General features: G+C 44.5%; 1 protein-coding gene and 1 long non-coding RNA gene across 2 annotated transcripts in view; both read left to right on the forward strand.

The window, feature by feature from the left end:
- The window catches only part of LOC106504931 (uncharacterized), a 275,815-nt gene that overhangs the window by 75,348 nt on the left and 173,105 nt on the right, over positions 1-27,362 (forward strand). The gene's annotated exons all lie outside the window — the stretch shown is intronic.
- LOC146399930 (uncharacterized) overlaps positions 20,048-27,362 on the forward strand; it is a 63,974-nt gene continuing 56,659 nt past the window's right edge. The window contains exon 1 of the long non-coding RNA XR_014816753.1: positions 20,048-20,336. This is a non-coding gene — a long non-coding RNA (uncharacterized LOC146399930). The remainder of the gene's footprint in view (positions 20,337-27,362) is intronic.

Genomic DNA, 27,362 nt, shown 5'->3' on the forward strand with positions numbered 1-27,362 from the left:
CCTTGTTATTAGCAGTGAAATCAGCAGTGGCTCTACCTCGAATTTGCCAAGTGGCATTGGTTTAAACAACCTAGAACTAGACTGTACTGTCCCAAGTCTGCTGCAAAGAGGACCATGTGTCTTTATTGGGTTCATGTGTATTGAGCATTTATTGACACGCCAGGCACTCTGCTAAATGAATTACAAGCATTGTCACTGTCAATCCTCCCATCAGCCCATGGGGTAGTCACTATTATAATTCCTTTTTTAGAGAAGAAACTGAAACACAGAGAGGCAGAGAAACTTGCCCAAGGCCACACTGTTAATAAAACTGAGGTGCTGGGATCTGAAGTCTATGTTCTTACACACTCCATGGCTCCACCTCTTTCAACAGTGATTTGGTGTGCTACTTCCATTCCACATTGTAATGAGAGGGTGGGCTGTTGTTAGGCAGAATCTTATGAGGAGTTCCCACTGTGGCACAGGGGGTTAATGATCTGGCTTGTCTCTGGAGGTGGTGGTTCATCCCTGGCCTGATGCAGTGGGTTAAGGATGCAGCATTGAGGCAGCTGTGCCATAGGTTGCAGCTCCAGCTCAGATTTGATCCCTGGCTCAGGAACTTCCATATGTCTCAGGGGTGGTGGGAAAAGAAAAAAAAAAAAAAGAATCTTGCCGGGGGGCTCCTCTCAGTGTTACACCCTACAGCCTCCTCCCCTCAAGTTTGGGTGGGACCTGTGACTTGCTTCACCCAGGAAACAGGGCAGAGGTGATGGGGCGTCCCTCCTAGGGTAAGACTTGGCTTAGCAGACTGGAGTGAGAGAAACTCAGTGGCTGGCCCTGAAGAGACAAACAGCCATGACCCACCCATGGAGAGGACCACGTGGCAGGAGCTGCTGGTGAGCTTTAGGGACCAAAGGCCATCTCTAGCCAACAGCCAGTGACTTGTGGAGACCCTCAGTCTGCAAAGAAGTGAACTCTGTCAACAGTCTGAATGAGCTCAGAAGCAGAGTTTCCCCAGTCGAGTCTTCAGGTGAGAATGCAGCCTGACTCACACCTTGATCACAGCCTCAGGAGAGTTTGAGCAGTGGCTGGTTAGGCCATGCTGAAATTCCTAACACATAGAGCCTGGAAGACAATACCCAATGTTGCTTAAGTTGCTAGATTTGTGGTAGTTTGTTTGGCTGTAATGGAAGACTAAACCAGGCTAAGGAATTTGCCCAAGGTCACACCCTTAGGAAAATTACAGAGCTGGGAGTTGAACCTAGTTCAAGGTTGAACCCAGTTAATCTGACACGAGAGCCACATTCTTAGCAACTTCTCTCTTTTGCCTCCTTCAAAAATACATGATAGAGATGATTTTCTGTTCAGTATGTAATTATTTCTTCAGTTTTCTACTGTTTAGCAACTCATGGCCCATGATGTTCTTGGCTGGAGAGACCTTAGAGGGGCCTTTGATATTCCTTTAAAAGATGCGTCCCCTCTTTGAGTTCCTTTTGGTCAATGACAACATTGCCAGCTGGATGTGTCACAGTCCTTGGCCATTTTAGACCCATAGCAATAGTTTCAGGTTTGTACAATGTCCCCTAAACCACATAATATTATGTAATAGGTTAGGAAGATCAAATCCCTGTGAAGAAAGTCATGAAGATTTTAGATGTGAGGACATGCAGACTGTAAGAAGGATATTTAAAGCACTTAGCTGGAGACACAAAATAAAGAGACCAAAGATGAAGGAACACTGACCAGGAGGAAGGGCTACTTCAGCCTTGGGGCACTATGTCAGATCCCTTGTTGAAAGTGATTTTATAATCTGTGCCCTCGAGTCCGGTCAGAATCGGTGACATCATTTGCAGAACCCAATGTCGGAGGAAACACAGGGCCTCTTGTTCCAAAGTGAAGAATTTCAAGGCAGTGACTGCAGCACATTAAGCTAAGTGCAAGGCCTTTCTGAGTGTGGGGCTGGTGCGCCTGCAGTGACTCTTGTCATGAGGCCAGCCCTGGGCACAGACCCCACAAATTCTGAGGCAGGCTGGACCTGTGATGGGGGTTATCAGACATCTCTTGCTATTGTAATAAGTCTTTTTCTCCCTGTGCATCTAACCTGCTCACTTATTCAAAAGAGCTTTCCAGCTAATACCTAGAATTTATAACATGTGCCCCTCCATCCCTTCTGCCCTTGGCCACACCACAGGGCGGCGGGGGGTAGGGTGGTGCTTGTCTTTAGAGATCAGAGAATTTAATAGCAAGAATGGTTAGTACTTTGTTTAAAGTCACGTAGGAAATGAGGTTCCCTTTTATCTGCATCTTCTCCCAATAGGATCATAAAGCTGAGTGAGGGCTGCATTCTCCTCATTCTTATTTTTGTCTCCATCCTCTGCCCCAGCCCAGGCCATGGTCCTAGCACAGTGTTACCTTCAGGGTGGTGACTTGGGGTGTAATGGTCTTTGAAAACATTGGTTGAGGAATTCCCTGGTGGCTTAGTGGTTAAGGATTGGGCATTGTCACTGCTGTGGCTTGGGTTCGATTCCTGACCCTGGGATTTCAGCTTGCTATGGCCATGACCAAGATAAATAAAATAAAATAAAATAAAAATGTTTGAAATTCATGAATGAAATGGACTTCCTGGGAAGCAACCAAGCCGTCCAGCCCCATCACCACCTGGGATTCTGATCTTCTTCACTCCATCCTTTGTTCTTCTCTTCTCTCTCAAGACCTCAGGGGAAAGATTGGGCATTTCCCCCATAAGAAGCTATGTCTTGATGCCTTGTGACAGCTCCTTTCATGCAAAATGTAACTGTCATGAGAGGCATTTGGAGACCTAAGTTATGAGGCTAAGGGAACTCGATCCTTCCAGCACTGTCAGATCACCTGCAGCCCAGGTGTGCTTGCTCACAAGCTGCCAAGGCTAGTGGTGACTCAGCCTTGAGAGAGCTCAGAAGTCCTTCTTAGGCATAAGCTGCCTTCTTCTCCTCATTCCTTCCAACCCCTCAGTCCACTCTCAGTATGGTCTGTAGGCTGTAGCTCTCCTCCTGCTTCCAACACAGTTTGGGCAAAATCTATTTGATTTCTGCTCACATTGCATGATTACAGTCCTGTGTGTGTGTGTTAATATCCAGTTATGAGTGTTTAGAGCTGCAAGGCACATTAGACTAATTTAACCCAATTTCCTCTTTTCAAGAGGAAAATCAAGGATAACATGATGGTCACCAACATATCCGCAGCCCGGACTCTTGGCTTCTAATTGTACTTATACTGCTCTTTCCTGCATCCTAAGCAGCCACTTTCTCTACTGAGTTATTTACTGCCTTCCTAGCTCTGATCTCAGCCTGTGTTTTCTTCCATGGTTTCTCTTGGTCCTAAGACATATTACATATCATTCTTCTCCAGTTTTGCTCATGGACTTCATGTGCCATGACTGTACTTGGATCATCCATTCTGGAATTCATCTTCTCTCTCTTTTCTTTTGGCAGGTATGGGTGGGTAGTAGTGGTGATGTAGGCTAACCAGTTCCAATTCATTTATCCTTTCTCAATATTTCATCTTTATTGATACTGAAACATTAATATTACACACATTCTTACTTGAACACTTTCTAAATAGTGAAGACCCAGCATGCTTAAAAGAACATAAAAGACCTCTCTCTCCCCCACTTCCCTCCAACTTCTTCTGGCCACTGCTCTATAATGAGCTTCTGTCCTTGGATGCTGAGCACGAGTGATGATTTCTTTGCCAGGTCTGTCTTCTTATCCCTGTAGTTTACCTCCAAGGCATCCTCTTTTATGGTAGGATTTCAAAATTAAGCCTCCAGTTCACCATGCATCAGATGCAACTGAACTAAAATTAGGTCCACAAGTGCCCACAAGTGTTCTCCTCATTTCCTTCAAATAGGAGCTGGGTCTTTGACTGAGAAGAAAGATGGAAGAAATAGGAGATCAGTAGCCGACACTTGACTTAGCGGCTGCCATTTGGTGCACAAGTCACCGCAGCATGTCCACAGAGGCAGTGTCACCTTTGGAAAGGAACGCATGCCTCTCATTGTTCTCTCCCTCCTTGCCTTGCTCACTGACTCTTCTGGGGATTTAGCCATGGATTTGATCATTTCATAAGGTCTGATAATATTCCAAGACAGATTCCCTAGGTCAGATGAGTAGCTGCCCCAGTCAAGGCTGGTGGTATCTACCTGGAGAGACGCTCCGTCTCCAGGGGACAGAGGAGCAGACATATCCAGAGCTAGAGCTTCTGTCTAGCTGATTCCTGAAAGCCCAGAGTCTCAGAATCAGAGGGAAAGCTGAAGTCAAGGGCCCATGGCTATTGAAACTCTAATTGAAGCTGCCAGAGGTGTGTGTGTAGAGGCACATCAGTGACAAATGAGTCCAGCAGGTGTGTGCCATGCGCGGACAACGTGGAGGAAGCTGTGCAGAGGTGGCTAATGGATGTGATACAAACCTCAGTCAGTAGCGTTGCCAGACTGTGTTGTCTTTTGCTTCCCTATCATTTTGTGTAACCCAAGTTCCTAACTCACTCATCTCTATTTTTATTTTCTACCCTGCTTCTTTTGTTCCTCCTGCCTGCCCTTTGCCCAGTGAATTGGGAGGAGTGCAGCTGAAACCCAGTTGGATGTGTCCAGGAGCTACTCTGTCTGCACAAAATGGGCTGGAACTCAGTTCTATAGGTATGCATATGTTGGGGGGGTTAGTGTGTGTGTGCGCAAGTGTGTGTGTGAATGTGTGTGCTGCAGGATTGGCTGCAAGCCTTTGATAACAAACAGAATAATACTGTTTATATTCACACGGGGAAAGACTTGACTACAGAACTGAGCTCTTCACAGCATAATTACAACTTGCTGAGCACGGTGGCTCTGGTGAACAATGAAGATATAATCAGTGCACCTATTTGTCCTCCTGGATTCCAGCTGCTAAAGCAATTTCTTTTTCACAGAACTGACAATTTTGCGGTTCTCGTGAAAATCCACCGTTCCCCCCCGCCCCCAAATCCTGTGAAATGGAGCTCGCCGGAGGAAACACTGTGAAAGCAGCCTGGTCCCTGCATCATCTCCATGAAATTAGGCAGATCGTATTTCCAGCACTGCCATCCTGATTGCATGTTTGTTTAAAATGACAGTTGATGTTGTGTATCTCTTTCATTAGGGAGGCTCAGCGATCTTGACATTATTAACGAACTGCCGCACTTCCTGCATATAAACAGGAATCCACAGAGACATCTCAGGGCGCACTTGAAGGAGAGGAAGGCTCTTTGAATGGGGCGGGGGTGTACAACAGAAGTATCTCACCATGTTTGCAGTTTGGCAGGTGTATTTAGCTATTCACAAGTGAGTTGTTTTCCACGAGGCCTAAGCACCGAGGTTCAGATGGTGATCGTGAGCATCTGGGTTCAAGCCCTTGAAGTGGCCAAATCGAGTGGAGGCAACTGGGGGCTTCTGGAGGAGCGAGGGGGCCAGAGCAGGGCTGATTGGTTCTCGTTCCCCTCGTTCTTTGAGCCCTAGCTGCGTTGAGCGCCTAGTGCTGGATTGTGAGTCACACAGACAGGGACTTTGTTTTCTGGATATTTGGAATTGCATAGGTACATTGAAGCCTTGACTTTAAATGATCAGAGTTAAGTGGGCTGGAAGCCCTGGATATGAATTTAGTATTTTCTCATCAAGTGTTTTTAGCTCAGCCTATTGCTACTCATTTAATACTAAGGGTACCCTCCATCAGAGGCCCTTGTGATGGTGGAAACTGGTGACACACACTCTAGTCCTCAGTCAAACTCATTTGTGGCTGTTCCCTCCTGGCCAGAAGATTTTACCTCCTCCCTCTTAGGCACTGACCCTCTGAAAACCTGTTCAGCCACCTGAGAGCATTTCCATGGAGGTCTCTGCTCCTGCTCAATTCCTTCCCAGTCCGTTCCATCCAGTTCCTGGCTCTGGGCCAGGTCCAGATGTACAGCCCACCCCCTGCCCCAATCCTGGCCACTTGCCCTCTGTAAGGCTGCCCTGAGAAGCTCACACCACTCTGTATTCTTAGAGTTGATCCCAAGCGAAGTCTTTGCTGACCTCACATGGTCCACAGTGGTTCCTTTGCAGATGTCCAACCCGCAGCCCCATTCTTGTACTGGGGCTAGAACCAACAGCAGGATGGTAATGACTCTTGTAAGAAGAAAGGGATGGGGTCAAGGGGTAAAATTATGTTTAGGTTTATAAAAAGGAGGAATGATCTGGGAATCTCAAAAATCATTGCTTTCACCTCCCTTTCTCCCCTCTCTTCTTCCCCCAGAAGTCATTAATTTCACCTTGTAGCTCCTGCTGCAGAGCAGGGAGTGGGAGTGCATGAAAGTTGTTTCTTCCCAGACAAGGGGTTTTGAATCCACATGAGGGCAGTAGAGAGTCTATTGTAGCTAAATGGCCTCTGCAAAGGGTAGATTGAAACCTTGACCGCCACCCATGGCTTGAATGCTAACTCTACTAAACCGCCCCAAATGCTGGTCCAACGTCAGCATGAGACTAAGAAAGCTCAGTTTCAGAGAACTTGCATCATGTTATCACTGCAACCCGGAAATCATAGTATCCATCTCTGTATAAAGAGGATTTTAGTCTGGTTTGCTCAAGACAGCAGTCCCAACTTACACCCAAAGCCTCAGGTTAATTGTTAAGAGAGTACCTCCTTTCCCTTTGGAAAAGTATGCTGATTTGGATGACAAATTACCTGGCCACCCCACCTGCAGGTTCTTCAATGTCTTTAACTGTCCGAAGGCCCAATGGGCATCGTCGTGGGAACAGCAGGGATGAACAAGAATCACAGAGTTTAGAGAAATGATTTTTATGTCCATACGTAAAAAGACTTGGAAAGCGAGCTTAGAAAGAGGACAGGTAGACAACGGGAATATATAATCAAGCAAAATACTGGAGACAGAAAAGAAATGAAAAACGAGGAGGCTCATAAAAGTTGGACATATTCCCAGAGGGGACAGTAAATAGGGAAAGAGGCTTTCATGGCTACTACCCTTGGGAGGAGTAATTATTGGCTCTAGGAGTGTGGACATTAAGGTGTTTATTAATCAGAAAACTTTGATCTTTCTCCTTAGACCCTTGTTCCTTCTGTCCTCTTGAGGGTCTGTTGGGGTAAAGAGTCAACCAGGCCCCTTCAAAGGAAGTGATGACATATTCTTCCTGTTCTCCAAAGTGCTCTTGTGGGAATCACCCGTTTCTTGAGCAAGAGAGCTGAGCTGGTGTTTGAGCAGACGGGGAAAACCCCCCATCTGCAAGAGGCCCTTTGTCCTTCTGGAAAATTACTGAAGTGCAGTGCATCAAGACTATACACAAACAAAAATCAATTGCTCGAGATTCCAGCTCTGACCACAAAGTCAATAAGAATGACAAGAATAAATTTGTTCTTCCCTTAAAGGCTCTTAGAACCTAAGTGGAAGGGAACTCTAACATGGAGAGAGGTGGAGACAGGCCTTTGAAGACTGAGGATGAAGAAATGAGAGATCCCCAAAGCAGAAGATAAGGTCGAGGAAAAGAAAAGAAATAGAACAAGAGGATAATACAGAAATTACCAGAAAACAACAGTGAACCCCTCTTCTGCCTGAAATGTATGAGCTATTTTCCTATAACTTTATTTTGTACGTCAAAGGTAGAAGAAGATAAATAGGTAACTGCTAATAGCTCTGTTATACTTGCCAGAAGGTGGGAGATGGGAAGATTAGAGTCCTAGAGAAAAGAGTGCAGAATCATCACATTTAGGCAAAGTACCATGATGATGTGTAAATATAGCTAATTCCCGTTGAGCTCTAAAGATGTATCAGGCATTTTTTTTTTTTCCGTATTTTTAGGGCCGTACCTGAGGCATATGGAGGTTCCCAAGCTAGGGATCGAATTGGAGCTGTAGCTGCCAGCCTACACCACAGCCACAGCAACATGGGATCCGAACCACATCTGCGACCTACACCATAGCTCATGGCAACACTGGATCCTTAATCTGCTGAGCGAGGCCAGGGATCGAACCTGCGTCTTCATAGGTTCCAGTTGGGTTCGTTAACCACTGAGCCACGATGGGAACTCCCAGGCATTTTCTGAAGTGCATTATGTTTCATTGTTTTTTACGGCTATTTTATAGGGTAAATCCTGTTATCCTTATTTTACAAATGAGGAAACCGAGGCACAGAGTGGCTAATGAATGATGCAGTTCACATAATCAATAAATGTCAGATTTGAAATTTAGGACAATTGGTTGGGAATGGATGAATGAAATTTCTTGGTTACATCCCAGATTCAGGGAGTTCCCATCGTGGCTCAGTGGTTAACGAACCACTAGTATCCTTGAGGACGTGGGTTTGATCCCAGGCCTTGCTCAGTGGGTTGAGTATCCAGTGTTGCTATGAGCTGTGGTGTAGGTCGCAGACTCGGCTTGGATCCCACATTGCTGTAGCTGTGGTGTAGGCTGGCAGCTGTAGCTTTGATTCAACCCCTAGCCTGCGAACTTCCAAATGCCGCAAGCGCGGCCCTAAAAAGACAAAAAAACTAAACAAAGCAAAAAACAAAAAACGAAAAAACCAAAACATCCCATATTCAAAGCATGGAGTGAGGAACATTGTTGAAATTTTCTAGAGCCTAAATGCAGAAACAAAGACACCCCAATCTCACATGTGAATTCAGGAAAGAAAACCAAAACCCAGGATTGTGAGGTGAATGTATTTCCGGATATACATCTTCCAAGATATATTTGTGGTTAGTTCCGTCTACCCCCCTTAATACTCATTATGTATGTGATTCATAACTGAGTTTGTTAATATTATTATTATAGCTTTTTACAAGTGCATTTGCCTGGTATTTTAGCATGGGGGTTGGAAATGTGGAAGATAAGTCAGACTAGCATTTTGTGAAACTAATTTCTGGAGAAGATTGTGAAGGCCAACATAAATGACAGGGATTCATAAGGAGAAGAATCTGTGTCTTACAGAATGGAGGGAATTCATCCAAGCTCTGGCATAAGACCATAGAGTCAAACCAGGGCACAAAATTGCAAGAAAATGCTTTGAAGTTAAGCTGATAACTCTTGTCCTGATTTTCTATAGTCTTTATTTATCACTACTAAAGCAGTTCTAAAGTATCCTTTCCCTCAAGGAGCTTATAATTTAGCTGGGAAGACCGTTCTGTGTAAAATCATATATGCTAATAGTCAACCCAGGTAGACTGTGGACGCTGCAAGGAAAATAACTGTATTATCTCAAGTAAAAAGAAGTCCAACTAAAAGTGGCTTGACCAAGAAGACATCTGTTATCTCACAGGGCAGAGAGACCAGGGACAGGATGTGACCATGGTGATTAAGGTGCCATTTCAGAGTTAGAGCTCTAGGGTCCACTCCTCGGATTTCTTGATGTTTCCCTCTTGGTTGCAGGATGGCTGCTGCAGTTCCAGGAATCACGGACAATGTCAATATCTAGAGTCAGAAAAGGAAATATCTGTATCTTTGTTTCCTTTTTAAGACTTCCTTTTAGGAGTTCCAGTCGTGGTCAGTGGTAATGAATCCAACTAGCATCCACGAGGATATGGGTTCAATCCTTGGCCTTGCTCAGTGGGTTAAGGATCCAGCATTGCCCTGAGCTGTGGTGTAGGTCGCAAAAGTGTTTCAGATCTGGCATTGCTGTGGCTGTGATGTAGGCCGGCAGCTGCAGCTCAGATTTGACCTCTAGCCTGGGAACCTTCATGTGCCACAGGTATGGCCCTAAAAAGACGAAAAAAAAACTTCCTCCCAAGAAGTCTGTCCACACAGTTACCCTCATCAATCATAGGCCAGGATTTTCTCATATGCTCAGGACTAAACTGCTAACTTGGCAAGGCAGAATGAAGTTACCATGATTGCTGGCTTAGACCAGCAGGTCTCATACTGTGGGCCATGGCTATGTGGCACTCTCCAGCATCCTTTCAGGGGGCCAGCAGAGTCAGACAACTTTGGAATAGGCCTAAGATGTTATTGGTCTTTTGACTGGGGAGATACTAGCACTGATAGTGTAAAAGCAATGGTGGGTGAAACAGATGGTCCCTTATCATGTACCAAGGCAAAGGTATCAAACTGCACAAATGGCCACCTTGTTCTCCGTGCCCACAAGCTCATAGCCAAGGAGAATGCCAGCTTCACTTAAAAATGCCCTTGGTAAAGTGGTAAAAATGACTAATTTTATTAAATCCTGACCCTTAAATAATTTTTAAAAATTTAGGTTATTTTTAATTATTAGTGAAAACATTGATTTGTAGGAGTTCCTATTGTGGCTCAGTGGAAACGAACCCTGCTAGTACCCAGGAGGATGCAGGTTCAATCCCTGGCCTCACTCAGGGGGTTAAGGATCCTATGTTGCTGTGAGCTGAGGTGTAGATCACATGTGTGGCTTGGGTCCTGAATTGCTGTTGCTGTGGTGTAGACCAGCAGCTGCAGCTGTGATTGACCCCTAGCCTGGGAACTTCCATATGCTGTAGGTATGGCCCTAAAAAGCAAAAAATGAATAGAATAGAATAGAATAGAACAGAACAGAATAGAACAGAACCCAAAAAACCCCAACCAAAAAAAAAACTGATCTGTAATGTTTTATGTTTCATGTGCACAGCATTGTGTTTCTACTTCTGTATATCCTGTAACATGCTCACTGCTAAACATTTATTTTCCATCTGTCACCATACAGTTGATCCCCCTTTTCTCATTTTGCCCTCCCCTAACCTCTTCTAATCTGGTAACTGCTATTCTGTTTTCTGTATCTCTGTGTTTGTTTTTGTTTGGTTTGGCTTATTCATTTATTTTGTTTTTGTTTCTATGTTTATTAGTTTTTATATTCCACGTTGGCGAAATCGTATGGTATTTGTCTTTCTCTGTCTGACTTACTTCACTTAGCATAATATCCTTAAGGTCCATCCATACTGTTGCACATGGTAAGATTTCATCTTTTTTATGGTTGAGTAATAATCCAGTGTGTGTGTGTGTGTGTGTGTATGTGTGTGTGTGTGTAGATACCAGATCTTCTTTATCCATTAATCTGTTGATGGGCACTTAAGTTGTTTCCATATCTTGGCTATTGTGAATAATGCTTCAGTGAACATAGGAATGTGAATGCAGATATCTTTTGGGATTAGTGTAGTATGAATTTTTTGGATAAATACACTGGAGAGTAATTCCTGGATCATATAATGGTTTTATTTTTAATTTTTTATACTGCTTTCCATAGTGGCAGCACCAGCTTACATTTCACCAGCAGGGTAGGAGGGTTCCCTTTTCTCCACATTCTTGGTGACACTTATTATTTGTTGCCATTTTGAAAATAGCCATTCCAACAGATGTGAGGTGATATTTCATTATGACTTTGATTTGCATTTCCCTGTTCATCAGTGATGTCTTTTCATGTGCTTGTTGGCCATCTGTATGTCTTCTTTGGAAAAGTATCTTTTTAGCTCCTCTGCCCACTTTTTAATTTGGTTGTTTGTTTTTTTTGTTGTTGAGTTTTATGAGTTTTTATATATTTTGGATATTAACCCGCTATTGGATATATCATTTGCAAATACCTTCTCCCATCCAGTAGGTAGTTTTCTCATTTTAATGATGGTTTCCTTTGCTGTGCACAGCTTTTTAGTTTGATATCATCCTATTTGTTTCTTCTTACTTTTGTTTCCCTTGCCTGGGGACACGTTATCTAGAATGATATTGCTAAGACCAGTGTCAAAGAGTGTACTGCCTATGTTTTTTTTTAGGAGTCTTATGGTTTCAGGTCTAACATTCAGGTCTTTAAATCCAACTTGAGTTAATTTTTGTGTATGGTGTGAGATAGGGGTCTATAGTTGCACTTATTTTTCATGTGATTGTCCAGTTTTTTCCACAACTTGATTGAAGAGACTCTCCTTTCTCTTCGTATGGTCTTTGCTCCATTGTCATAAATTAATTGTACATATATGCATGGATGTATTTTGTAGATCTCAATTCTGTTCCATTGATCTATGTATCTGTTTTTCTGCCAGTGCCATGCTTTTTTGATTACTGTGGCTCTTCTGTATAGTCTGAAATCAGGGAGTGTGGTACCTCTGGCTTTGTTCTTTTTTCTCAGGATTGCTCTGGCTATGCAGGGTCTTTTGTGGTTCCATACAAATTTTATTTATTTTTTATTTAAAAAATTTTTTGTTTTGTTTTTGTCTTTACTAGGGCCGCACCTGTGACATATGGAGGTTCCCAGGCTAGGGGTCAAATTGTAGCTGTAGCTGTCAGCCTACGCCACAGCCACAGCAATGCAGGATCCAACCTGTGTCTGCGACCTTCACCACAGTTCGTGGCAATGCCAGATCCTTAACCCACTGAGTGAGGCCAAGGATCAAACCTGCAACCTCGTGGTTCCCAGTTGGATTTGATAACCACTGAGCCATGATAGGAACTCCCCATATGGATTTTAGAATGTTCCTGTTCATTTCTGTGAAAAATGTCTTGGGATTTTGATAGGAATTGGCTTGAATCTGTAGATTGCTCTAGGTAATAAGGACATTTTGACAAAGTTAATTCTTCCAATCCATGAACACAGACTATCTTCCCATTTATTTGTGTCTTCAATTTCTTTCATCAGTGTCTTTAGTTTTCAGTGTACAGGTCTTTCACCTCCTTGGTTAAACTTATTCCTAGGTATTTTATTCTTTTCATTGCAATTTTAAACAGGATTTTTTTCTTAATTTCTCTTTCCAGTAGCTCATTGTTAGCATATGGAAATGAAACAGATGTTTGTTTATCAATTTTCTTATCCTGTAGCTTTATTGCATTTGTTTGCTATTTCTTCTAGTTTTTTGCTGGAGTCTTTATGGTTTTCTGTATATAAAATTGTGCCATCTGCAAATACTGACAGTTTTTCTTCTTCCTTTCCAATTGGGACGCCTTTTATTTCTTTTTCTTGCCTAATTGCTCTGGCTAGGACTTCCATTACTATGTTGACTAGGAGTGGGGAGAGTGGGCATTCTTGTCTTGTTCCTGTTGTTAGAAGTATAAATTTTAATTTTTCACGATTGAGTATGACATTAGCTGTGGTTCTTTCATATATGGCCTTTGTTATTTTGAGGTGTGTCCCTTCTATACCCATTTTATTGAGAGTTTTTATCATAAATATTTGTTAAATCTTGTCAAATACTTTTTCTGCATCTGCCGAGATGATCCTATGATTTTTATCCTGCATTTTGTTAATGTGGTATATCACATTGATTGATTCATAGATGTTGAACCTTCCTTGCATCCTAGAATAAGTCCCACTCGATCATGGTACATGATGTTTTTGATGTACTTGCTGATGTTTTGTTGAAGGTTTTTGTATCTATTCATCAGAGAAATTAGTCTGTACTTTCTTTTTGTGTGCTTGTTGCTTTTGTCTGGTTTTGGTATCAGGGTGATGTTAGCTTTGTAAAATTAGAAAGTATTCCTTTTTAATTTTTTGGAATGGTTCGAGAAGAATAGGTTTTAAATCTTCTTAGAATATTTGGTAGAATTCACCTGTGAAGCCATCTGGTCCTAGACTTTTGCTTTTTTAAAAAATTTAATATTTTTTCCCATTATATCTGGTTTACAGTGTTCTGCCAATTTACTGCTGTACCACGGTGCCCCAGTCACATGTACACATACACATTCCTTTTTCTCACATTATCATGCTCCATCATAAGTGACTAGATATAGTTCCCAGTGCTGTAGATTTTTGCTTTTTGATTACTGTTTCCATCTCTGTACTAGTGATCAGTCCATTCAGATTTCCTATTTCTTCCTGATTTGGTCTTTGAAGGTTGTATGATTCTAAGAATCTGTCCATTTCTTCTAGATGGTCCAATTTGTTGCTATGTAGATATTCATGATATTCTTTTATAATCCTTTGTCTTCTATGGTATCTGTTGTTATTTCTCCTCTTTCTTTTCTGATTTTATTAAATATTTTTTTAATATTCTGTGTGACAAAATGGGACATACACACAAAGCACTTCTTTTGCATCTTGAAGTATAAAAGTTGTCTTGAGGCAAAACACTTGTGTGACTATTTGAGTAGTAAGCTGATGTATCCTTTTTTTTTTTTTTTTTCCACAAAACACCACGTTCACTTGAAAGAACAACAGATAAACTATGGTTAGTCAGGCTTAGGTATTTTGCAGAAAATTTCCCCAAAATGAATGAAGTGAGTCATTTCAAGGAAAACAACTGACAGTATAAACAGTCATTCCTCAGTATTTGTGGAGGATTGGTTCCAGGCTCCCTGTGGATACCAAAATCCATGAATGCTCAAGTCCCTTGTATAAAATAGCATAGTAATTGCATATAACCTACGCACATCCTCCCGCATACTTTAAATCATCTCTGGATTACTTGTAACACCTAATACAATGTAAATGCTATGTAAATAGTTGTAAAAGCAATGTAAATGCTATGTAAGTAGTTGCTGGAACATGGCAAATTCAAGTTTTCCTTTTTGGAACTTTCTGGAAAAATTTTTTTCTGAATATTTTCAATCTGTTGTTGTGAATCCACAGGTGTGAAGCCCACAGATACAGGAGGCCAACTGTATTTGTTGCCAAAGATAAAATTTGAGCTTTCAAATGAAAATCAGGGTTTGGGAAAAACCTGTGTCTGTTACTGGCAGCTTGACATTCTTCCCAATGCTGAAAAGACTTTTCTGATGAAATTAGTAATATTAACAAATGTGTACTTTTTCGACATTGTATAAGTGAAATAAGTGAACATTTGGATGATCTGCATAATTTAGTGTACCAATATTTTCCAAATGACCAAGGCACGCTGCTATAAAATCATATATGGGTAAATGGCCCCCTCAAAAAGCAGGATAAATCAATGGATTTTAATGCATTAGAATATGAAAGGCCATTCAGTTGGTTTAAGCAACTAAGCTTTAAGAAACCGTCACTTGCAAGTTTTTGATTACCAAAGAACATCCACAATTACCTGCAGCAGGTCCTCCTCTCTTCTTTTAAATTACATACCTACATGATTAAAAGCTAAGTTTTCTTCATATACTTCAACCAAAACAAATATTACAACAGATTGAATGTAGAAGCAGAGAGGAAAATGCAGCTGTCTTCCATGAAGTCATGTAGTAAAGAGGTTTACAAAAGTGTAAACCAGTGTCACTTGCCTCAGCAGACTGTTTTGGAACATAGAGTTATTTTTTATTAAAAATGTGTTAATTATGGTAGTGTGCATTGGCTTGATTAAAAATTTACATACAAATATTTAAGAAGTTTCTCAATTTAAAATTCGAATCTGGGAGTTCCCATCGTGGCTCAGTGGTTAACGAATCCAACTAGGAACCATGAGGTTGCAGGTTTGATTCCTGGCCTCTCTCAGTGGGTTAAGGATCCGGCCTTGCTATGAGCTGTGGTGTAGGTTGCAGATGCATTTCAAATCTGGCATTGATGTGGCTGTGGCATGGGCCAGTGGCTACAGCTCCCATTAGACCCCTAGCCTGGGAATCTCCATATGCCTCGGGTGCGGGCCTGGAAAAGACAAAAATAAAATAAAATAAAATTCAAATCTGATAAATATCAATAGATACATTCTAAACAAAGAAAACATATTGAGGTCCTTGATTATTCTGAAGATGTAAAGGGGTGGTGAGACCACAAAGTTTGGGAAATGCTGGTTTAAAAACACAGGATTTATTTCTGGGCCTGGGAGGGAGCTGCTTTGCCTAGCAGCACATGGCTACCTGAGACCTGAACCAGGTAGGAATACCGTTACCAAGGAACAGGTGGGAGCAGCGTGGTCACCTGGCATTTATCATAGACTCCTGGTGAGGAAGGGAACGAGGAAGTAGCAGCTACTGGTTCAAGGAGAGGAGACCATAGCTCGGGGGGGGGGGGTCGGGGGGAGGAAATAAGGTCAATAGATGACTCCCCCAACTTCCCCTCTTCCTCCTCTGCCCTCTTTTATATTAGAGAAGAAAGACTCAAAGAATGTATTAGAAAAGGCAGACAAAAGTCAGTGCGGGTGACAGTATACAAAGTATAGAAAAATGAAGTTGGAAAAACTGTCAGAATCCTTTCCTCTTGACCTTATTTTTTTTTTTTTTTTGTCTTTTTGTCTTTTGAGGGCCGCACCCATGGCATATGGAGATTCCCAAGTTAGGGGTCTAATCGGAGCTGTAGCTGCCAGCCTACCCCACAGCCACAGCAACGTGGGATCCTAGCTGTGTCTGAGACCTACACCATAGCTTGTGGCAACGCTGGATCCTTAACCCACTGAGGGAGGCCAGGGATAGAACCCGCAGCGTCATGGTTCCTAGTCAGATTCGTTTCCGCTGCACCACAACGGGAAGGAACTTCCCTTGACCTTATTTTAATGTGGAATAATATCCCATGTTTTTCTGGGGTTCATAAATACATGTACGTATACATGCATCCAAGTTGGAAATGTATGCATATATTCCTAAAAGCTGCTTTCCAGTGGGGCTGAAAGATGTATCCTTCAACTGAAACCTAATGATTCCAATTAACACAACTGTATGAGGAAAACCTTTCAGGAAAGTGTCATGTTTTAATATTTTGTTTTTATTTTTTCTTTCGGAAGATCCTGAAAAGAGGGAGGGGGAAAGAGTGAGGTTAGGGGGGGTTTTATATCACTAAGCCAGATAAAGACCAGGATAAAACTATTAAAATTTTTGAAAAAGACATGAATCTTCCGACTTGGCCACCATGACCTTACTGTCCACTTTAAAAATAGGCACAACTTAAAAGCTGAGAATTCAGTTGTACTGGGGCACAATGAGGACCTTAGCCCAGAAGGCAGCATTTCAGAGAGCTCTGAGAGACCCCTCCAAAGAGGTAGGGGGAACGTCAGTGTATATCTGATTTTGGTGAAGGGGGAGGTCCATGCAAACAAGCACACATTTTACTGAAGGTCGCTGCTAGTCTCGTGAAGGTCACTGCTAGTCCTAGCAGACGTCACCATGAAGGATTTTTGTGCTTTTGTAGATACGAGGAGATGCAAGAATTGGTCTCATAAAATCTTCTCCTGAAAATATCTAACTACCTGCCGACCTGTTCTGCCAGTTTTCCAAGAGCACAGAGGGCCTCACTCCTGATCTCCACTCTGAGCTCCTTTAGGGGCTGCTGAGGGCTGGCAGCTGCAGCGGCTCATGATTCACTCCATGTAGAGGCAGATGGCAAGTGCCAAGCTCCAGGTCACATTACCGTGGAGCAGAAGGGATACGTATGAGTCTCCACATTGACCAAATGATGATTAAAACCATACCATCCAGTTCCAGGTTCTTGAGGCTCCTTCCTGAGATTGTCACCTCTGGGTCTTTGTCATTTGTTTTACCTGCCATAACCTCCCCACGCATGCAGGTGGTGTGACGTCTCTGTCTCCTGGACTAGACCTTACGCTAATAGCGATCCTTGTTCATGCTGTGTCTTCTTTGACTTTGCCTTTCTAGCCCTAACTTGTGTTTAACATATTTAAGGGACTTTAGAAATGCTTTCAAGGACAGTTGTTGTAACTTGCAGCTGTTTTACACTCTGGATGCGGGTAGCCTCCAGGATCATGGAACACAGCTTGGCACTTGTTCTAGGGGAGACAGAAGGCCTGATGTTGCCATGTCCTACTGAGCTGTCACTCTGGGGCCAGCTGTGACCACCTTATTCCTGCTCCCTGACTCCTTGAGATTCTTTTTGCCCTCCATTCCCCTGGATCATCCCAGATCTGAGCTAAGCCTTTCTTCAGCTTCTCGGCTCTGGCTCTGCAGTCTGGGTTCCCATCTGGCTCCTGGCCCATCTTCCTCTCTCACTATTGCACAAGCGGTTCCCTTGGCCTGAAACATTCTCCCCCGGTTTCCTCTCTGGCAAATGCCTGCTCACCCCTTAAGACCAACTCCGGAGTTACACGTTCTGTGCCATATTCCCTGGTTCTCCCGAACAATCTCCTTTCCCCCATAGCTTTTTGTTCACATCTGTGTTACTTACTGTCCTTCTTACCAAGGGTCAGGCTTTGCCATTTAGACCCACTGGGAGCTTCCAGGGCCAGAGGCTCTGCTGTACCCCTCAGTGTGCTGTGCGTGTAGCATGTAGCAGAGGAACAGCATGTGCTTTGTGTCGCATGGATGCTCAGGCTTCAGCGAGGGAACCAGGACAGCGACGCAGGTCTGGGTCTCTGGCTACTTGTCTGACCACATCTTCATCTTCTATGCATGTCACCCCACCCGATCACTCTCCTTTCTTTTTTCCATGCTTCTTTGCCTTCAGCTGGAAGCTGGAGCCTTTCATCAAGTGTCCCTGGGAGCCCACGTCTCACCCGAGGCCCAGCTGCTGAATAATCATTGCCAATTAGGATACACAGGTATTGTCATTTAGCATAAGTTTTCACAAGGCAGTATTCTGTCCATACTAAGCAGTGAGTTATACATGTGGGGACACTCAATGGAGGCTGTTTTTCAAACAACAAATCAATTAACCTATTAACTTGTGTCTGTTGAGCCCCTATGTTACGGGGGACTGAACAGAAGACAAAGAAATAAATTAGCTTTATTTATATGCTGTTGCCAATATCTGGCCTGACCAAAAGGAGTTCTTTATGTAGCTGGTGTTGCAGAGACCCTAGAAGGGTGAGTAAGTCACCGCAGGAAACCTGAGGGGCCTGGTGTGTGGTTGGGCCTTGGGAGGCCAGGCCCAGAACTTGCCTTGGGTCCTGAAGGTGGGCAAGAGTCACCTTCTGGAGAGTCACACACCCAAATGCTGGAGAACTAGAGAAGGTCTGTGTTTGGAGTGGGCTGGCAGGAGCCTTGGAAAGCTTGTCCTGAGCCTGCAGGAGAGCAGGCTCTGGGTAGGTGACCCTGCCTGGGAAAAGACATCCTGATGTGGCTAGTGGAGGTTTTAGGACAGACCAGCAATTCCACACAGTGGTGTTTAGTGAAGATTAGGCTGACAACATTCTAGGTTCAGTACATTCTCCTTTTGAGATTTTTTTTTTTTTTTTTTTGATCCAGGGATACTAATAGGCAATGAAGATATGTTAGATCTACTCCTTTCCTTTAAGGGTTGTCTGGCCTCCTAATAAAGAGGGATTGGGAATCAGCTTCTTGCTCGACTTAAAATGTCATGTCAAGGCTCTCTGCACGGGGCCCTCAAAGCCATTCTTGGCTCTCTCCTCCTGGGTGAGACATCTTGGCACTGGGCTTCACAAGACAAAAGCCATCTGTAGGAGGTCCCGTCGTGGCTCAGTGAGGTGTAGGTCGCAGATGTGGCTCGGATCTGGCATTGCTGTGGCTGTGGCATAGGCCAGAGGCTACAGCTCTGATTCGACCCCTGGCCTGGGAACCTCCATATACCATGCGTGCAGCCCTAAGAAGACAAAAACAACAAATGAGCAAACAAACAAAACAAAACAAAACAAAACAAAAACAAAGGCATCTGTAGAACAGTATTTCCTGATTGGAACTCTGACCCTGAGGCTTCTAGCAGCTCAAAACTGCTTCTGTGAAGTTCACTATAGCCAGCATCTTCTGAAATACAAGAAAGACTTTCATTTACATTCTTTTTCAGCCAAAGATTTTATGTTCAACTCACTGACTTGTGGCTCTTGCGGTGTGTATGGTCTGCCGTGGGTTTTCTGAGACCATTGGGACGAACATGTGGCTCTGAAAACAGCCAACAGAACTGCTGACTCACAGCAGAGGGTGGCCCCCAGTTGAAGATCCTGACATAAACCCGGACCATGTTCTAGAGGGAAAAAGGGATCTCATAGCTCATGATGGACCGTTCAGTCTAACCGCCATGGATAACATTTTTTTTAATGTGAAAGGCCATTTTCAAGTTCAAATTTAGACCTAAAGCACCTATTTTTTCCCCCACTGCCGTTTGAGAAAGGAGGGGGTCTTTACCTTTTTCTGCACATTGAGACTCAGCCCTGGGAGTAGGGTTTGGAAGATGGAGAGTCAGCGACCGTTCTGGTCCAGACCTTTTGTCCTTGTGTCTACTGCCTGGTTTCATTTTCAAACGTTCCCAGTTTGGACAGTACAGTGACATCCGTGCCATACACGCTCCCCTAATGACCCTATGCTGGAGACTCTAAGGGCAGCAGCAGGGGAGGAAGAGGGTGAAAGTAGGAGAGGGAGAGCCTGGGGTTCTGTGGAATGTCTGTGGGGGGAACCCACAAATCTCCTAGGACCAAGCAAGCCAGAAATGTGGCTCATGGAGGCTCTGCCATGAGGAATCCTGTGAGGGCTGATTTCTGCTTCAGGAACAGTATTTGCTTCTAAAGAGAAAAAGGAAGAAAACAAAAATGGGAGAAACTGGAGTTGCTCAGCCCAAATCGGGCTTAATGAGCCTGCGTCTCCTGCCACCCGCTCTTCTCCCCTCCGGTAAGAGAGGCAGCAGGTTTTATTCACTGAAAATCCTGAGGACCACAGGAAGGGGGCGGGGCGGGGGGGGGAAGCAGCCAGATCCTCAGAGCGCCCGCTTGGCAGGCAAGCTGCCTGCTCATCTCGGACTGACGCTGTTTCCTGCTAAACAGAAAATGGCTGTGAAATGTCTGTTTGGGAAGGCAGTGCGGGACTTCAGCTTGTAAGCTCTCCTCCTGAGGATTTAGAGCAATCCTGTCTGTTCTGCCAGCGATCCCCCTACTGTCAATAGGGGTTATCATATCAATAGACCCACAATAATTGCCTCCACCAAAGACTCCATTTCCCAAAGAAGTTAATCCCTAAGGAGGGGGGTTGGAAGTGGGCGGGGGAGAAAGGGCTAATGAACCACATCAGAAGGCAAAGCAGAAGGAAAATCTCTCCCAGGAAGGTCAAGGCAGTGTGTGCCTCTTTAGGAGATGAGATGGCCACAGGGTATGGGACCCGGGGAGAATCTTCAGCTGCAAACTAGACTGAGTGGTAGGGGAAACGAAGGAAAGAACAGAATCGGCTTTTTACCCGGCGCGCCTCATAAAATGAATGATCAAAAGTAAATTACAGACTTGCAAATGGGTGGTTAACGACTGAGACAATATGAGTGCAGAGAGAGGCTCATCAAAACACACTGGCAAGAGCGGGAGAGGGAAGGACAGAATACAAATGCCATTCTGGAAGCTGAGCATCAAAGCCAACGGCCCCCAGCAGAGGGCCAGGGTCATCCCACACCTGTCTGGGCAAGGGGAGGACTTGCTGGGGCTGCTTTCAAAGGAGGAGGAGATGAAGGGACTGTGTGCGCAGAGGAAATAATAAGGGAAGCACGTGCAAAGGAAGGAGCACGAGGCACAAAGCCGAGCACCCTCTATAGTGGGTGGGAGGGCAGTGGACTGAGGGGGAGGGGAGTGAGAGGCAGAGGTGGACTGAGGGGGAGGGGAGTGAGAGGCAGAGGTGGACTGAGGGGGAGGGGAGTGAGAGGCAGAGGTGCGGCGCGGGGCGGGGGGGGGGGGGCCTGGGAGGGGCGTGGCCGGGATCCTTGGCAGCAGTTCAGAGCCGCTTCAGACCACCAAAACCCTGAACTGCAGAAGTCACAGAGGTGGGTGAGGCTGGGGTCAGGGAGCCCCAGGTTCAGTTAAGATCCCTGCAAAGCCCCCTTAGCTCATTCCACTGGGACTGGGAAAAAAAGGTGGCAAACTCAGGTTCTGAAAGCACTTTAGTGGGAAGGAGCGAGGCAGAGCCATGCAGCTGCAGTGGAATGGGTAATTCTAGAAGTGGCATGCACTAATGTCGTCACCAGTTTGGAGCAGGATGGGGACCCATGGCAAGCTGTTAGAGCGGCTGCTGTAAGGAGAGTGGTGCTCCTGGATCCTGCAAAGTCATACACATTCCCTGGACCATGGTTAACCACAGAGCAAGTGACTTTGGACCCTTGATAGGCCAGGCACTATGCAAGGTTATAGAGGGATTCAAATGGTTACAATTTTCGCTTGTATTTTTTTAGAAGCTTAAAGTATAACAGGGAGACTGGTATACAAATAACTGTTTGTAAGAACCACCCAAGATAAAACACCAACTCTGAGCATGGTGGGAGGCTTCATAGAGGAGGTAGCATAACACTGGGGTCTTACAGGGCCAGATGCGGAAAGCAGGGTGAGGGTGGCATGCCAGGAAGAGGAGAGAGGCAAGAAAAAGCACGGTATGTTTAGCAAGTGGCAGGCAGCCAGTGTGACTTTAGAGCAGGAGGTGAGTACGGGAGGTGAACCTGGAAACTTGGGCCGAGGATGGATTGGGGAGGGTCTTGAAATCATGCCAGAGAGATTGGACTTTATCTCATAGGGAAGCCACTGGGGGTTGCTGGGTAGGGGACTGACATGGTGGGATCTGTGTTTGGAAAGCCCTCTCGGCAGCTGGGAAGAGGATGCACACACATAGAGATGCCTGGGGACATCTGTCCTGTGGTCACTGGGTACATCTGCTGTGCCAGGTGCCTACCTGCTTGTACGCAGGGTCGAGGCTCAGCAGGTGGGACCACGGGAGGAGCAGAATTGGCAAGGGCGAGCAAAGGGTATCAGGTTTCTCTGTCCCACACAGGCGAAGGGCCACCTGCTCCAGGCAGGTTGGAGCCAAGCCACACAGTAGGCTGCTTTCCTCCTTGCCCTTTATTCACATGGTAAATACCTATTTCAAAGGACACAAGGTGCAGTGCCTAAGAGAGCTAAGGCAGCCGAAAGCACCAGCATTGGCATCTCAGAAATTGCCTTAAGAAGCCAAGAAAGCAAGAAGCTTTCCGGTAGGTTTGAACGTCTGACAAATGAGCAGAGGCAGTTAAGACGGTCTCTCTGCATCCCCCCTCCCACCTTATCACTTAAGTATGACATCTATCCTGACTTAATTTTCATTTGCTGACATTTGCAAAGGATGTTGGGACTGGAATCCCCTTATTCTCCCCCATCCTGATGTTTAATTGAATATCATTGATCCTGTAAGTCACAGCTTCAGTGTCAGCTCCTCAGAAGACCCCTTCTCATCTCTGTAGACTGGCTTTCATTCTCCTGTCTCTCCAGTGGGGGCTCTTTTAATGTTTTCCCTCTTCTTTCTGCTTCAGAATACATTTTCCTTCATGATATAGTCTCCCAAGGAGACTTGTTAAATGACTGGCTAAAGCCACAAATAAGCAAATTCAGGAAATAATGCTAGGGTTGAATGTGGATAAGTGAGTTAATTTCTTGCTTCGGCTAAAGGAGATGGCTGATTCTTTGATGTTCAGGCATTTGTTATGTTTCACGAGAGGCCCTCATCCTCCAATAGAAGGGGCCACCTGCTGTAAGTGGAAAGAGTAGAGATATTTCGACCTGACATCTTCCCCATCATCTTTTGACTCCCATATCTACTAGGTAAACCCATTAGATAAGTCTTCGGAGACCCTCTCATCTCTGATAGCTTCATCACTTCCAACGCGTTGGCTGGAGCATGTGCCAGCATTCCCAGGGAATAGACTACCTGTTGCTGGGCAGTCTACCCTTCTTCCTTACAAACATGATTGTGTTGGGGGAAGCAACAGATCCAACTCTAAAGAATACATTTCCTAACTTCCTTTGCACCTGGAGGTGGACTTATGACACAGTTATGGCCAGTAAGGTATTGGTGGGTATCATTGGGCTTGGCTTCTGGGAAAATGCTATAAGGGACAGGACTCAACATGTACACTTTTGTACTTCCCTCATTTTGGAACTAGGATGTGAGAACTCTTAGAGCTGGAGCAGCAATCTTGCAGCCATGAGGCAAAGATCAAACAAATCTGAGACCTCGGCTTTGCTATCCTTGCACTGTTAAACCAATGTCAGCAACCGACCACATCTGATTTCTCATTAAGTTTGAGCAATAAACCCTGATCTTGTCTAAGCTACCATATTTTGGGTTTTTTAGTAAAACCCAGTCTAGAGCTGACACATCCATCATGCTTTGCAGATACCCTAGTGAGCGAGTTGGCATTTGTTGAGTGCCTGCTGTGTGTGGCACCTTTTTTAGGCTCTAGGAGACCTCTGTCTTCGAGGGGTATAAATACTGATAAGTAGGTACACTTGCCTTATGGGGTCTACAAGGCCCTGCCAGGATAGGCTCCTGCCCCCTTCTCTGAGCCCATTTTATACTATCTCTTCTTCTTCCCCTGCCTCAATCTCCAGTCCCACCGGTCACATTTGTGGGACAAGCCTGTCCCAGGGAATGGGTCTTTATACCCATTATTCCTCTTGGCTTGAAACTCTTCCTTATCCATCTCTTCCCCACACTCTGTAGAGCTTCCCAGGGCTTCCATCCCTGCTAGATGCTATCTAAACGGATCGTTTCCTAGTTCCTTATTATTCTGTTTTTTTTTTTTTTTTTTTTTTTGCTTTTGTTAGGACCACACATGCAGCATATGGAAGTTCCCAGGCTAGGGAATTGGAGCTACAGCTGCTGGTCTACACCACAGCTGCAACAACTCGAGATCTGAGCTGCATCTGCGACCTACACCACAGCTCATGGCAACACTGGCTTCCGGGCCCACTGAGCGAGAATAAGGATCGAACCTGCATCCTCATGGATACAATTCATTTCTGCTGCACTAGAATGGGAACAACAGTTCCTTATTATTCATGATCTCAGAGCTTTTTCGGTTTGTTTGATTCACAGCACTATCACAATTTGAAACCATTTCATAATTTTTTGTTTATATTTTTTGGGGGTCAGTTTCTCTCTCTGTGTCCTGCCCCCGACCCACCAGACCAAAGACTAAGCCGTGTGCAGGCAGGGCCACCTCTTTGTTCCCTGGCATTTACTTTCTTAACCCCTGCTGAGCATCTCACATGGTGTGGGTGACACAACAGAGACTCCTGGTGAGCATAGCCCATCCCTATTATGTGTGGATCCCATATTTGCAAATTTACCTGCTTGCTAAAATTTGTGACACCTGCCCCTCCCGAAAACTGATACCCATGGCACTTTTGCAGTGATTTGCAGACCTGTGCAAAACCATGAACAGAAGTTCCCGTCGTGGCGCAGTGGTTAACGAATCCGACTAAGAACCATGAGGTTGCGGGTTTGATCCCTGGCCTTGCTCAGTGGGTTAAGGATCCGGCACTGCCGTGAGCTGTGGTGTAGGTTGCAGACACGGCTCGGATCCTTCGTTGCTGTGGCTCTGGCATAGGCCGGTGGCTGTAGCTCCGATTCGACCCCTAGCCTGGGAACTTCTATATGCCGAGGGAGTGGCCCAAGAAATGACAAAAAGACCAAGACCAACACCAACACCAACAACAAAAAAAACCTGAACAACCTGTCACCCACATGTGAGTTCCCTGCTGAGGTCAAACAATATCTGCCCCCGGCTTCAGCTCTCACACTTGAACAAGAGTCCTCCTCATGGTCTGCTTAGAGCTTTTTCACGTTTCTGTTGGTGATGTTGCTGCTTAAAATGGCCCTGAGCACAGTTCTAAGGTGAGGTCTAGTGTCCTAAGTGCAAGGAGGCTGCAATGTACCTTATGGAGAAAGACGTGTGTTGGATGAGCTTTGTTCAGGTGTGAGTTAGAGTGTTAAACTTGGCCGTGAATTCAACTTTAATGAATCAATAATGTATATCTAAAAAAGGGTATCTCTAAGCATAAAACAAGGTTTTGTTGTTGTTGGGTATTTTGGAGATTTACAGATTGTTTTTTAATTGTATTGGTGTATAGTTGACTCACAATGTTGCATTAGTTTCAGGTGTACAGCAAAGTGAATCAGTCAGCAAACAAGGTTTTGTACTGATAGGTTGATAGGTATCTTGTGCCCAAAGCCTTACAGGAGCCTAACCCTGTATTTCCCCTGGGAGCGATGGTCCAGTGTGTTCTCTAATTTAGTATTTGTGGTGACTTCATATAACATCGCTTCCAAAAAAAGCAAGAATGAACTGTATTTGCTGATGAATGGTACACTTCGTGCAGGGCGTGGTGGGGACACAGAGGGCAGTGGGGATTCTCAGCATCACAGCCAGTGCATAGTCAGGTCAAGTTAATTCTGCTCTCAAGCTGGCAGATCTTGAGGCAGTTTACTGTTAGTGAGGGAGGTTTCTTTATTTCCCTTGGCGCCGTCCTGCAGAAAGACAGTAGTGAGATGCCCCAGAAACTGCAAGGTGCCCTCAAATGGTGATGCTTTTGGAAAGAGAATTAAGAGCCCGCACCTCTCTGTGCCTGCCTGTGTCAGACGATTATAGAGAAGAAGAATGACAGGAGAAAATGGAAAGGAAATGGGCAGACAGCCTGCAGAGTGGTATTTCAACCCCAACACAAAACATTCAGTAGTAATTATAGAATAACCTTCATTTAAATGCAAATAAGCCTGTAATTAAGATAAGGGACCTACCATTTGGCAGCGTTCGTGTTGTTTCTTTTTATTTTTTAAATTTTTGGGGGGTGACAATTACGGTTTCTCAGACATTCCTCTGCTTTATTGATGAGTAGTCATTATGTTTATGGATTGTGTTGTGAGTGCAATATTTGGATAACTGCAGAATAGAAATTAGTGTCACTTACTTTCAGCTGCCCCCAGCAAAAGAAAAAAATGTGTATAGTGCATAATGTTGACATAAGCAAAACTTCCTAAGTGGCATGGCCCTGGACGACATCACATAATGTGCTGTCCCAGATCACCAGGAGCCTGAGACAAATGCACTGAGTCCAGAATTACAGGAGGCAACAAACAGCTTTGTTGATGACTTCTAGCAGAGATGCTGAGTCCTTGCAAAGCATCGACAGTCACACCAAGTACCTTCCCTTGGTGGAAAATGGACGGAAATGAGGACCTGCTTTTTAGACATTTTCTTAGTAGGATCTTCAGAGAGGGCAGATGTGGACCTGGCCGTGGTCTGCGTGTTAGCTTCTGACACAGACCAGTCTCTTAACACCCTTTTGCTAGGTTAACATTGATCACTTCACTTATTGACACTGGTTGACTCACTCTTGATTAGGAAAAGTCAGATTCCACCCCCTAAGAAAGACTGAAAATGAACGGGCTCTTGGCCAGGTAAGCAGTCATTCATTTATTTTATTCATTTAACACACACGCATATTTCTTTTTCTTGCTTTTTTTTTTTTTCTTTTTTAGCCTCTACTAGCACCAGAACTATTCAGATGCTTGGGTATATACAGTAGCAACACACAGGCATCAACCCTTCACAGCGAGCTGAGGACCACACCCACGGCCACATCTGACTACTATTTGGGGAGGCTTCATCCAACCACCTCAACCGGCCTCGATGACACTTTTCTTTAACTCCTTGACTCATCTTGGGCTGGAAGCCTTCTTTTCAGCTAGGAAACTTCAGAAGCCGAGGGTTTCTGAGCAGCTGAAAGGTCCAGCAAGTTCCATTTATTCCTTTAATTAGCAAAGGGGGGTGCTTTAATAGTTCATTAGCCATCACATAATTAAACTTTTTTTCTCCTAAAGTATACAGAACTCAAACTCCAATGTCCTCAGACCCTG

Source organism: Sus scrofa, chromosome 9 (genome assembly GCF_054392235.1).
Source record: "Sus scrofa isolate SSC_HxYL_T2T_F1_AM1 chromosome 9, Sscrofa_HxYL_maternal_Yorkshire_Landrace_v2.0, whole genome shotgun sequence".
In the NCBI taxonomy this organism is placed as follows: domain Eukaryota; kingdom Metazoa; phylum Chordata; class Mammalia; order Artiodactyla; family Suidae; genus Sus; species Sus scrofa.